At 47.7% G+C, this 13,764-nt stretch overlaps 1 long non-coding RNA gene across 1 annotated transcript; it reads left to right on the top strand.

The window, feature by feature from the left end:
* Positions 1 to 3,839: 3,839 nt before the first annotated feature.
* LOC121817511 (uncharacterized) lies at positions 3,840 to 6,663 on the top strand. The gene is made up of 4 exons (XR_006057459.2): positions 3,840 to 4,003; positions 4,953 to 5,071; positions 5,288 to 5,374; positions 5,967 to 6,663. It is a non-coding gene; the product is annotated as an uncharacterized LOC121817511 (long non-coding RNA).
* The last annotated feature ends 7,101 nt before the right edge of the window (positions 6,664 to 13,764 follow it).

Raw genomic sequence — 13,764 nt, forward strand, 5'->3', positions numbered from 1 at the left:
AGGAATTGTTGAGTGTGTGGGAACCCACCTCCAAACCCACATATGTTTTGGAGCTGGATACTAGAATTATATTAGCAGGGTTTCCCAGGTGGCTCAGAGGTAAAACATTTGCCTGCCAATGCAGGAGACATGGGTTTGATCTCTGGGTTGGGAAGATCCCCTGGAGAAGGAAATGGCAACCCGCTCCAGTATTCTTGCCTGGGAAATCCCATGGACAGAGGAGCCTGCTGGGCTATAGTCCATGGAGCCATAAGAGTGAGACACAGCTTAGCAACCACACAGCAACAGCAGCCTCAGACAGTCCCTCAGACAGTCTGACCACAGGGAGATTAAAACCTAATTAGGCTGGCAAAAAAACCCATCTTCCTAGATGATCTTCTTTGCCATAAATTGATATACTATGCCCTGCATTGACATACCAGTCTTTATAATACAGCTTTGTTAGTGTAATGGAGCAAAACTTGTCATCCAATAATATCTTTGGCATGTGGATTATTTCCAGTTAAAAACAATACAAGACCACAAAGACTCAAGATGAAACTTTCTCCTTCTCCCTAAATGTCTACAACAATTTAGAGAGAGGGACTGTTTCAGCGCCTGAAAAGAATATAGGCCAGTTGTGGTGGGGGAAACTTTGCCTCTCCCCCTTTTTAAAATCAGTCATTGAAGGTTCTCATTTTCCCTGTAAGAACAAAAGGTTTTTGCAAGTCTTTTAGCCACCAGTGAAATGATCAGGTGAAAAATTTTAGCTAGGAGTCTGTCATCAAAAGTAAATTCAGTTGGAATTTCCATAGTCATCCAGTGGTTAAGAACCCACACCTCTATGCAAAGGGCATAGTTTGGCTTCCTGGTCTAGGACGATTCCATATGCTGTGAGGCAACTAAGCCCATGCACCAAAACTACTGAGCCTGTGCTCTAGAGCTGTGCTCCCCAGCAAGAGAAGCCACCACCACGAGAAGCGGTACTGGAGCATAATGAAGAGCAGCCCCTCCTCCCTGCAGCTAGAGAAAGCCCACATGCAGCAATGAAGACCCAGAGCGGCCAGAAATAAAATAAATTTTTAAAAACAAAAACTGAAAAAAATATACAGTTCTATGAAGCGGCTTAAGATCTGAATCAAACTGAAAACAGGAAGGCAGGGGACTGAAATATTATTTTAAGAGCCTCTCTCACCCCCAACTGTGAGTCACTGGGCTGAGGGAAAGGAGGGCAGGAGGCCGGGCTACCATCTGAGTGAAGCCCCGGCTGGATCAGATCAGATATGGTTCTGATAGTGCCCTACTGTCTCTGTCCGGCCCAGCGAACATTTAAATCTGCCAAACGTTTACTTTTCCACCTCCATGTTAATTGCCCTCCTCCTCTTTGAGGTCCCAAACCACAATCCCCACCATTCTTCCTTAGCCTTTAGCTGAAGATGGTACTTAAGGTGAGCGCTTCAGCGATTTTGCTAAGTTACTCAGTTTTCCTGGGTCTTTTCCAGGTATACATGATATTAAATTTTGGGTGATTTTCTCCTGTTAACCTCTCTCATGTCAACTTAATTCTTAGGCCAGTCAGAAGAACTTAGAAAGGTAGAGGTTAATGTCTTCTTTCCTGATACTAGCATGTATCAGCATCTCAACTTTAATCAGCTCTCGGACCCCATCCAGAGAGAGCCTCTGAATGCCAGACCCTCGTGAAAGTGGGTGCCCCTGGAGAGACCTGGCAGGCCTGGCACTTGGGGCCTCTCCTGGAAGCAGTCTGAATTCCTAATGCTTCTCCTTTATGGTCTGTGAATAGCAGGAAATGGCCATCATGAAAACACAAGAGAACATGCAGGGAATGGTAGATGTAATGGGAGCCAGGGACAGGTTTTTGGGCATATCACAGGGGCAATCAAAAAAACAAAAAGGAGCTCAAACAGACAGAGCTGAAAGCTTCATTTGGACAGTGGAGAATTCCTAGAAGAAAGTGGCCAACAGTCTAACATTATAGGAGGTCAAGTGCGATGAAGGTTGAGCAGAGGCTACTGGCTTTAGCACCTGATTGTTCCTCATTAGGAAGCACAGTGCTTTGAGCATGGGGAGGACGAAAGGGAGGGAAGAGCAAAGCAGAGTCACTGCATCTAGGGCGATCCTTCACGGAAGCTGGCTGGGAAGGGAAATAAGATAGAGGAGGCGGGAACTAGAGGAGAGTGGAGAAGTTTCCCTGGACCTTGAGGTTCTCCCCTAATTGCTGCCAGAAGGAAGAGCTTGTCTGGGCTACAGCTCCCACGAGCCTCCAAGTCTTCTCCCTGGGGCGGGGGTGGGAACTGTCTCTTCACCACTCTTGCAGCACTCGGAGGGCTGCACAGCTGCAGGGTGGGTCTTAGACGAGCTCGAGCTCTTCTTTGTTCTTTGCTCACTTATGAATAGAGTTGCCCCCCCCCTTTTTTTTGGTTTGCCTGTGCCAGTCTTCACTGTGGCATGCAGGCTCTTGGTTGTGGCATGTGGGATCTAGTTCTCTGACCAGGGATCATACCCAGACCCCTGCCTTGGGAGCTCAGAGTCTTAGCCACTGGACCACCAGGGAAATCTCCCAATGTAGTTGCCTTCTGAACCAACTGAAACCATTTACTGCTTAAGGAAACAAGTCTCCTGACAGTAGTTTCTTGTCAGGAGACCTGTGACAAGTTCTGGGTGCCTGGGTCACAAAGGCTGGGGTTCTGCAGCCCCACCTTCACTTGGCTCCTCTGTGTCAATCCTGGTCTCCCTGGGCTTATGGCCAGGAGACACCTTCTCTGTTGATTAGGGACGGTGTCAACCAGGAGCTGACTTTGGGCCAGGTGGCTGTGGGTTCGGATTCCTCCCTGGGATGGGAGACAGGGCAGCACCCTGGTGCATGATGTAGTGAGTGTTAGTGGCAAAGAGGGCTGTAAGCATGACAACTCTCTCCTTTTTCCTGCTGCTAAGTGCTGCTAAGTTGCTTCAGTCGTGTCCGACTCTGTGCGACCCCATAGACGGCAGCCCACTAGGCTCCACTGTCCCTGGAATTCTCCAGGCAAGAGTACTGGAGTGGGTTGCCATTTCCTTCTCCAATGCATGAAAGTGAAAAGTGAAAGTGAAGTTGCCCAGTCGTGTCCGACTCTTAGCGATCCCATGGACTGCAGCTCACCAGGCTCCTCTATCCATGGGATCTTCCAGGCAAGAGCACTGGAGTGGGGTGCCATTGCCTTCTCCGTGATCTTTTTTCTTTTCTTTTTTCCTGGACACCATTTAAAGTTTATTTTCAAATGTCTGTCTTTAAACATGAACCACGGGCTTGCTAAGAGTCAGACACGACTGAACGACTTCACTTTAGGGTTTTCTAAACCCTAAACTGAAAGTTATTACGGTTTATTTTCTACACCCTAAACTGATGAAAGTTTAGGGTTTTCTTTTTGGGGTAATGCATTTTTTTTTTCCAAATGTTCTAAAGTTGGCTGTAGTAATGGTTGCACAACTCTGTGGATCTGCTGATAGCCTTTGAATCCTACACTGTAAATGGGTGAATTGGATGGTATGTGAATTATATCTCAATAAAGCTGTCGGTAACAATGCCAGTGGAGAGGCCTCCCAGGTACCTCAATTTTCGCCTTCAGTAGCTGAGGAGTCCCAGGACGTGAGCCTTTCTGGGGAACCCTATCCATGATGGCAGGCAACTCTGCTGGTTGTAAAATCTCAGATGAGTTACTTCACTTCTCTGAGCGTGTTTTTTCCTTTGTGATCTGGGGATGAGAATAATTCTGTCCCCATGATAACATAATACATGTTATTTACAGTGCCTGGAAGGTGGAAGTGAAAGTGTGAAAGTGCAGTCGCTCAGTCGTGTCCGACTCTTTGCGACCCGTGGACTGTAGCCCACCAGGCTCCTCCGTCCATGGGATTCTCCAGGCACGAATACTGGAGTGGGTTGCCATTTCCTTCTCCAGGGGATCTTCCCGACCCAGAGATTGAACCCAGGTCTCCCGCATTGGAGGCAGACGCTTTAACCTGAAAGATTTGGGTAAGTGTCGGCTAGCACTATTATCAGTGAAATGAAGATAATAATACCGATCTCACAGGGTTGCTCTGATCCCAAAATGAGTTAATGTGATGAAATTACTTAACACTGTACCTGGCACTCAACAATGATCAATAAATGGTAGATAGGGAGGGGAGGTTATCATTGGGATTGTTGCTGTTATGATTTTAGTGTGATTCAGGACTAGGAAGGGGCAAGGATGGGGAAAGAATTTGAAAATCTCAGTCCTCATATGCACACACGATTTTTAAAATTAACAAAGAACCTAGGTTGTCTTTGATTTTAAATTATGGCTCCAGAATCACCCAGCCCTCAGGGTCGTGGTTTATGGTTCTTCCTGGCTGCCTCAGGCAAGGCGAAGGAACTTCAGCGTCCTGTCTTAAGAGGTGCTGGACAGGAGCAGGGAGATGGAGGCTGACAGGGACCCTCCCTGACCTCGTCTGGCTCCCTCTGCACCAGACAGACCTGTAGGTCTGCTCTGCAGACCATGGGGAAGTTGGGGTGCTCTTGGGCAGACCTGCTCAGAGTGGCTTTGAACTTGACTGACTTTCCAAGGTGAGGCGGACTCTCTCCTGATGTTGCCTCCCTGCTCCTCCTGATGTGGTTTAGTTGTGCTGGTTTGGAGGGATTTGCTTTGGTTTCTACCTCTTCCTTCATTTTCTCTCCTTTTATTGCCTGCTTTTACTGCCTGAAAGCCCAGTTCCCTCGTGAATTACTTGTTAGAGAAACAGCAAGAGGTTCTTTTTTGACTTCTGGCTCCCAAATCATCATTTCTCTCCTCTGTTTTCACTCCAATGCCTCTGGAAGGAGCCACCAGAGCCAAACTCTTCTTCCAGAGGGAGCAGAGTCACACTGTTGCTAAGGATCCTGGAGGGCAATGTCCTGAGATGCTCCTGTAGATATGGGGCTTAGAGAGTCTGACCTTTTCTAGCTCCTGATATGCATTACCAAGGCTTTCCTTGAAGAAAGAACAGGTACTTCAGGGCCAGAAGGGTCTGGAGAGATCAGCTTTTCTGCCTTCCCATCAGTCCTGCCTCCATCTGCTCTTCGGTAAGTCTTGCCCCATTTCCCCCATTTTTGTGGGGGTTCACACCATATATCCAATGCATATGCAATTCCTATTGGTTTCAACTCTCAAAATCTGCTCAGCTCACATCCGCTCCCTTCGCACTAGCTGCAATCACACTAGTCCATACCAGTGTCAACTGAAAAAGTAGTCACAACCTAGAAGTTGAGAGTTATGTTTTGTTTGGTGGAAATTTTTAGGATTCAAGCCTGGGAGACAGCTTCTCAAGAGACCCTGAGAAAACCGCTCCAAGGAGGCGGGGAGTGTGGAGCAGTCAGGATATACAGGTAAGTCTGCAGCAAGGGGCAAGTAGTTTGAGCATCAAAAGATTATTGTTAATTAAGGAAAACTAGATATCTCAAGTGAAGGAATTTAGGGAAGATGTAAGAGTCTGGGCTTACTGAAATCATTCCTTTCATAAGCATCTCAGCTACCTGGGGCCAGCCTCTTGAGATTTGATTTTTCACATCCTTAGTTACTTGCTCACTGTAGGGAGTGGTGGCAGCTTGTGGTGGCAGCTTGAGGGCTGCTGGATAGCAGGCGCTGTCCTTCCTGGGCTCAGAAATTCACATTTGGTGGGCTGGAATCACAGATGGCTGTGATTCCTTGTTTATTGATATGGCAGGAAATGCTCTATTTCACACCACCAATTCTCATTTGGATTTTTAAAATAGCCTTATCATGAATCTGTAAAAAATTTGTAAGCTGAAACCTCAATAAACAAATAGAGCTAGGAGAACAGAAGGGGGAGCTGTCTCGCCCTGTGACCATCTCAGAGCCCTGCAGGAAGAAGAAAGACTCTTTCCTGGCAATGACTCGCCAGTGAAAAGCCATGGACTAAACCAAGGTTTACTAGAGCCCTCTTTTTTGTCTCTCTAGAAGACTTCTTCTTCCCTGGCTGTAAGGGGGTCTGCACATGGCCTTCCATGGTTGCAGACCCTGAACTGAAATTGCCTACTGAGTCTGAATAAACCCATCTCTGCTGGAGACACATCCAGCAGTCTATTTGTGTGAGGCCAGCACTTGCATCAAGCTTGCTTTCCTCGAGTCAATCACCCTCAGAAGCTGCAAGCAGCTGTTTGCAGGAAACCAGCCTCAGCAGGAAGCCCGTTTTCTTGTCACTTGAGCGTGAAGCTACATTGGAACTAACTTGTAAACCATGCTCTTCTCTTCTCTGGCCCAAGCACAGTTTTAAAAACTTTCAATCACACAATACCTTGTCTAATTTGCTGGTTCTTTCTGTAAGATCAACGGAGTAGAAATGAAGAATTAATAATTAACAGATGACCAGATCTTTACTCTGGCTTCCCCTCCAATAATCTCTCCAACAAACTGGGTGAACAAGATAACATCTACAGGATGACCATGAGGAGTGGACAGTCCTGCACACAGTGGGTGGTGACAACTCTGACCCTCCTCCAATCTCAATGATTACCTGAGGCGACTTCCCTTTTCCCCTTTAAAAACTCTCATGGCCGAACAGAGCCTTCACAGCTGGTTTTTGGGAAGCAGTGAGTCTACTCCACCGTCTCCCCAGGTGCCAGCATTCTGATTAAAGTCATTTTCCCTTCTGCCATTTGTGAGTATGTAATTGGCTTTGTAAAAAGTGAGCAATGGGACCTGATTCATTTGGTAACACAGCTAAAACACTAAAAACGGTTATTATTATGAAACCTATCACATAGGTTTTTATCATATGAAAGACAGCATATATGATTTAAAGAATAATCATAAAATGAACACCCCTAGTCACCCTCCAGCTTAAGAAATAGAATTTACCAGCATTCTAGACATCCCCTATATTTCTTCCCAAATTGCATTTCCCTGTCTCCCCTCAGAGGTAACCTGCATCCTGAATTTTGTGCTAATCATTTTTAAAGTATCCCTAAATAATACATCAATTAGTATTGTGTGTTTTGGACTTAATCATTCTTCTATGAACTACTTCATTTCTCAAACTTATGTTTTTGAGATTCAGACATGGTGATTCATCTGAAAGCTTAAGTGAGCTCATGTCCTTCACCTGTTCAAACACTCTCAGTGGCTGCCCAAGACAGTTAGGAACTAAATGCAGCCCCCTTTCTTTCCTCAGAAGGTCCTACAAGACTGGCTCTTGCTTGTTCCCCTGCCGCATCTCTCCTGCCGCATCTCCTTGTTTGCTCTGCTCCAGCTGCGCTGACTTCTTGGTTCTCAGGTATGCTGGCATGGCTCTGTTCCAGGAAGCGGGATCCCTTCCGGGGCCCACGAGTGGGCTCCTGTCTAACACTCGGAAATGAATTGTCTGAGGAGACACACCCACCGACACGGAAAGAGATTTTCCTGGGGAGGGCGCCAGGAGGGTAAGGGGGCCCAGGAGGAGTGCTCTGCCCCGTGACTTGCAGTCTTGGGCTTATGGCGATGGGATTAGTTTCCAGGTTGTCTCTGGCCAGTCACTCTGACTCCGAGTCCTTTCTGGTGGTGCACGCACTCGAGTGAGGAGGATTCTGGGAGGTTGGTAGGACACGTGGTGTCTCCTTTTGACCTTTCCTGAATTCTTCCCTTGTTTTGGCTTGTTATTTCTATGTTCCTCACCAGGACCTCCTGTCATAAAACAACTAACGCAAATGGTTATTATTGTGCCTGGTGGTTCCAGTCAGTGTTTCCACTAACAGTTCCTACCTCAGAGTCTCCGCATGGGTGGTGGTTCCCTCTGCCTGGAATTCCTTTCCCTTTCTTCATGTCATTTGCTTCCTTACTTCCTTCTGTTTTCAAATGTCACATCGCAGAGGACCCCTTCTTAATTTATTCTATTTTAATGTTTCCTGAAATTCTCCCTTACTATCTCCTTATCTTGATTTATTCTTACTTAAAATACATCACCATTTGTCCTTACATTATGTGTTAATTTATGATCAACTTCCAGGCAATCACTTGTCCTATTCACTTATCTATTAGAATCTGGCACATATTAAACACTCAATAATATTTTTGTATTAATAACTGAATGAATAGATAGAATGAATAGATAAGTGAGGGGATGGGAAGATGCATAATCTCCATTAGTTCACCCTTTCAAATCACCCAAATATACAAACAGTCTAAATGTAAACATTGTGCTTGCTTTGAAAATACAGTTTTAAGATAGATGCCTACTCCTAGCCCAAGGTCCACCCAGTATGGCTGTGGATTTCTGTAGTGTAAGCCCCGGCACTTGGCTTTCCCTTTTGTAAAGCAATTTCCTGGTTTAGGCTTTAATTGTGGTGGTACCCACTTCAAAGAGGCATTGCTTGCAGAAGGCTGTCGCCAATAAGCACTGATGGGGCTCACAAGGGGCTCATGGCCTATGGTTAAAACATGGCCCACTGTGACCTGACAAACAAAGGACGAGGTCTCAGTGGCCACACTGCCCTGTGGGCATCCTGCTTTCTCCTTAAGGCGATACCCTGTTTTTCCCTGCTGGTGCGGGTTTGGGTGACCACCCGACCATGATACCCCTTCCACTACGTGACCACAAGACCCCAGCTGTGGGCTAAAGATAATTGAGGCCCCTGCCCTCCGGGGCACAGTTTCCCATGGATAGGGTATAAGAAGGGTTGGCTGTATAGAGAGCACTGGTTTCTCTCTAAAGCCAGTCACCTTCTTTCTTTCTTCCTATAATAAACCTTTCTCTGCCTGACTGCCTGGCTCGCTATCTTTTTCTCCTGCTCACCTTACATTTCTGGAGCCGAAACCCGGGAGGGAAGACGGACCGTGGTAGAAGGGCTCCTCTCCTGAGCCCACCTTCGGTGGTCCGCTCCCCTGGACCTCGCCGAGGATCTGGGATGGGCCCCCTGGGGACCCCGCACTTGCCTTGCTGGACTGACGTCCACACACCGGCTCTCACCTCCCGGCGGCAGGGGTGAGTGAAGCCCTGCTCCCCGGAGTCCTCTTTCTCTGGTCTGGGGTTGGAGGCCCTGGTGCGAGCCGGAGGATCCCATGGCCCTTGGGCCCTGGCCTCACTCTAAGACGGCGGTGCCCATTTCAAGGTGGACCCTGTCGCTGTCCAAGAAGGCCGTGAGGACATGGCCGCCTTTCTCTTGGGTCTTTCTCCTGGGTTTTCACATGCCTTGGTTCGCTCTCCCTACCTATTTGACTGTAATGGGAAATTCTCCATCCCAACCTTCAAAATCTACCCCTTTAGGCTGCCTTCTCCCAAACCTAAAAACAGTGGGTTTTCAAGGAGGAATAAGGCCAGACTGACCCACTCATCACTCTAACCCGGCCTGGCCACAAGGTCGACTGACAGTAGGTCCCGGGGCCAGAGAACGGAGCTCTAGATCACAGCACTTTGTGCCGCCCGAGTGGCAAGTGGTCAGAGGGGCCTTGTGTTCAGGCTTCTGTGGTCCGCTCCCGGCCAGCTCTCTGCACTCCTGTTCCACTTCTGATAGACTTGGAGCCCACTCTGGGCCACATCCCCCAATACTGTATCTCCTGATCCCTGTTTGGATGTTTCCTCCTCTTTTGGCCCTTCTGACCACAGTGCACCTCTAATCACCTCTAATCCTTTCACAGTAGACCTGGTCCCACAACGCCCACCTTACATCCCCTCCACCCTGCCCCCAGGCTGCCACTGCTTCCAACCCTCTCCCAGGCCTGTTTCCGAAAAGGGCTCTGGGGCTTCGCTCCACCGCCTACTACCAGAGTCTCAAGTCCCTGTCCAGTCAGTCAGTCAGTTCAGTCTCTCAGTCCTGTCTAACTCTTTGCAACCCCATGGACTGCAGCATACCAGGTCTCCCTGTCCATCACCAACTCCTGGAGTTTACTCAAACTCATGTCAAAGTTGGTGATGCCATCCAACCATCTCATCCTCTGTCGTCCCCTTCTCCTCTTGCCTTCAATCTTTCCCAGCATCAGGGTCTTTTCAAATGAGTCAGGTCTTCACATCAGGTAGCCAAAGTATTGGAGTTTCAGCTTCAGCATCAGTCCTTCCAGTGAATATTCAAGACTAATTTCCTTTAAGATGGATTGGTTGGATCTCCCTGCAGTCCAAGGGACTCTCAAGAGTCTTCTGCAACACCACAGGTTGAAAGCATCAATCCTGACCTCCCTAAATACCCTCCTTATGGCCTTAAAGAAACAGGACCTTGAATCCCTCCCCACTCCCCTCCTTCTCTTATGAGAGGTGGCTGGTACAGAAGGCATTGTTCAGGTACACGTCCTATTTTCCTTCTCTGATTTATCTCAAACTGAAAAACATCTTGGCTCTTTTTCCTCTGACCCTGACACTTATTTAAAAGAATTTAAAAACCTCACCAGTCTTATGACTAGATCCGGCATGATATTTACATTCTACTCTACTCTGCCCTCCTCCCAGAAGAGAAAGCATGAATCTGGCAAGCTTCTCAGGCTGATGCCCATGAAATACATCAAACTGATGACACTAAGCCTGTAGGCTCAGCTGCTGTTCCCAGAGACAATCATGTTTGGGACTACCAGGACGAACAGCCGGTAATCACATGGTGACTTGCCTTATTGCAAGCCTCCAAAAAGCACGACATGAAGCTGTTAACTTTGATAAACTCAGAGAAACAACTCAAAGACTAGATAAAAAGCCAGCACAATTTCTAGCTAGATTAACAGAAGCCCTACAAAAATATACAAAATTAGATCCAACTTAAACAGAAGTTATTATTGTCCTTAATACACATTTTATTTCCCAATTTCCCCCATACGTTCAAAAGAAACTTAAAAAGGCTGAGGAAAGCCCTCAAACCACTCAACGAGATCTTTTAAATTTAAAAATTTTCAGTAACCAGGAAGAACAGGCAAAATTAGAAAAGCTTCAAAGAGATCAAGCTAAATATTATCTCTTAGCCACTACTCTACACAGCTCCAAACCTCAATCCTCTGATAGAAAAAAGAAGTCATCTATGCCCTTTAGAAGTCACAAGTGCAGTAAGGAAGGGCACTGGGCCCACCCATGCCCAAAGCCCAGGCCCTCTCTGGGTCCATGTCCTAATTGTGGCACAAAGGGGCATTGGAAGGTAGACTTCCCTAATCCCCCTGCAGGAATCCGTACATCCCCTCCCGGTCCCGAGCAGGAGTCCTTGGACCCAGCTCTGCCCAGCCTCCTTGGACTCGCCGCTGAAGACCAAAGGGGCCCAGGGCCTCAGGCCTCGACTCTCGTCACCTCCGTGGAGCCAGGGTGACTCTCACAGTGGCAGGAGAGCCAATCTCTTTTCTTATCAACACGGGAGCCACCTATTCTGCCACGCCTGCTTATCCCGGAAAAACCAGTCTTTCAGATCTCAGTTGTGGGGGCTGACAGTTTAGTGTCTACACCACAGGTTACTGAGCCTCTGCCTTGCACACTTCAAAATACCCCTTCTCTCATTCATTCCTCATACTCCCCAAACCCCCTCCAATCCTTGGAAGGGATCTACTCTCCAGACTCAAGGCTTTCCTCACTACTCCAAACCTTTCTCCCAACCTGGCCAGGCTACTGCTGCTTGAACCTGCTATTTCCTCACGACCCCCATTACCCTCCTCCTCTGTAAATCCTACAGTCTGGGGGACTGATCACCCCTCCACCGCCTCCCACCATACTCCTGTTTATGTTCGTCTAAAAGACCCAACAAAGTTTCCTAATCAACCTCAATACCCTATTTCCCAGATACACCTACAGGGGTTAAAACCCATCATCTCTAAGCTGCTGCATCAGGGTCTCTTGCGCCCTCCTCACTCTCCTTATAACACGCCTATCCTGCCTGTTAAAAAGCAAATGGCTCCTACCGCCTGGGTCAAGACTTGGGACTAATTAGTGCTGCTGTCGGCCCCACTCACCCAGTCATCCCAAATCCCTATGCCCTTCTTTCCCTCATTTCCCCTTCTACGCCTATTTCACCGTCCTGGACCTCAAGGATGCATTTTCCACCATCCTTTACCCCCAGACTCTCAAGATCTTTTCACTTTTACTTGGACAGATCCAGACACTCATCGCTCCCACAATTAATAGGGACTGTCCTTCCCCAAGGATTTCATGATTGTCCTCCTTTCTTTGGCTAAGCCCTGGCCTCAGACTTAACCTCCCTCAATCTTGCCCCAAGCTCTATCCTCCAGTACGTAAATGATCTTCTCCTTTGTAGCCCCTCACTCTTACACTCTCAGCAGCATACAGTACAACTCCTCAACTTCCTAGCTGATCGGGGCTATCAAGTATCTCCTATTAAGACACAACTTCCCCTTCCTGAGGTCGCCTATCTTGGAGTTCTCCTGACACCAACAAAGAAACATATAAGTACTGATAGAAAGCCCCTTATATCTGCCCTACCACTCCCTACACCAAAAACAGAAATCTGTCCTTTTGGGGCTTGGCTGGGTATCTACGCCTCTGGATTCCCAGTTTTGCCCTCCTAGCACAAACCCTACACCAAGCTACCTGGGGGGATCTTTTGGAGCCTCTTGAGCCTAAGTCAAATGTTTGTACAGCCTTTGATGCTCTAACACCAGCTGTTCTCTTGGCCCCAGCTTTAACACTGCCTGATCTCTCGAGCCCTTTTTACTCTACACCACTGAGAGACATACAATTGCTCTAGGAGTCTCAGGACAGAGGCAGGGCCATTCCTTTGTCCCCACTGCTTCTCTCTCAGAACAACCGATGCCACCACACAGGAGGGCCAGCCTGCCTGCGTGCTCTGGCCACAGCTACACTTCTCGCTCAAGAAAGCAAAATCCTACTTTTGAGACACCCACAGTCTTTCACTCACCACATGACCTTAAGGACTTACTCTCACACAAGGCCATGGTTCTTCTGCCACCTTCTTGTATTGAACTAACCCCTGTCACCCTCCTAGACTCTCCTGAGTTCTCTTTTGAATACCACTACCCTCATCCCTAATTCTTCTGAGCCACCAACTCACGCTTGTAATGAGACATTAGAAGACTTGATAGCTCATTCCTCCCATATCTCCTCAGTCCCTTTAAATAGCCCTGATCTTACTTTGTACTGATGGTAGCTCCTATACAACCCCAAAAGGAGAAAGAGTAGCTGGGTATGCAATTGTTTCTGACTCTGAGGTTATTGAATCTCAACATCTCCCTGAGGGAACCTCCTCCCCAAAACCAGACCTTATTGCACTACCCAGGGCACGTACCCTTGCTGCTAACAAATGAGCACAAATATGCATTGACTCTAAACATACCTCTCACATCATGCACTCACATGCGGCCATCTGGAAAGAATGAAGGCTTCTTTCTACAAAACGACTCCCCATAACTAATGCCCCACTTATACATCAACTCCTAAAGGCAGCCAATATGCCAATGGAAGCTGGCATCATACATTGTCAAGGTCACCAAGTGGCCTCAGACCTCATCTCGGGGGGGTAACAATGCTGCTGACAAGGAGGCAAAGCAAGCCTCACTACGAACCCCTGCTCATCAGCTCATAGTAATCCCTAACATAAATCCCCTTTATCATCCCGAGGAAAAGACACGGTTATTACAAGAGGTAGCCTGACTTCAAGGAGACCGGTCACAAAAGCAAGACTGCTATATCCTTCCCCAATCCCAGGCCGTACAAATTCTTACAGATGTTCATCGAGCTTAACATCTAGGCACTAAACCTCTCTGCCGCCTTTAAGACCTCTTATCACTTAACCTAATCCCCTTTCACTCCTACAGCAGGTCACCGGCTCCTGCACTGCATTTTGGGGGTGCG

This window comes from Ovis aries, chromosome 21 (genome assembly GCF_016772045.2).
Source record: "Ovis aries strain OAR_USU_Benz2616 breed Rambouillet chromosome 21, ARS-UI_Ramb_v3.0, whole genome shotgun sequence".
Taxonomy (NCBI): Eukaryota; Metazoa; Chordata; class Mammalia; order Artiodactyla; family Bovidae; genus Ovis; species Ovis aries.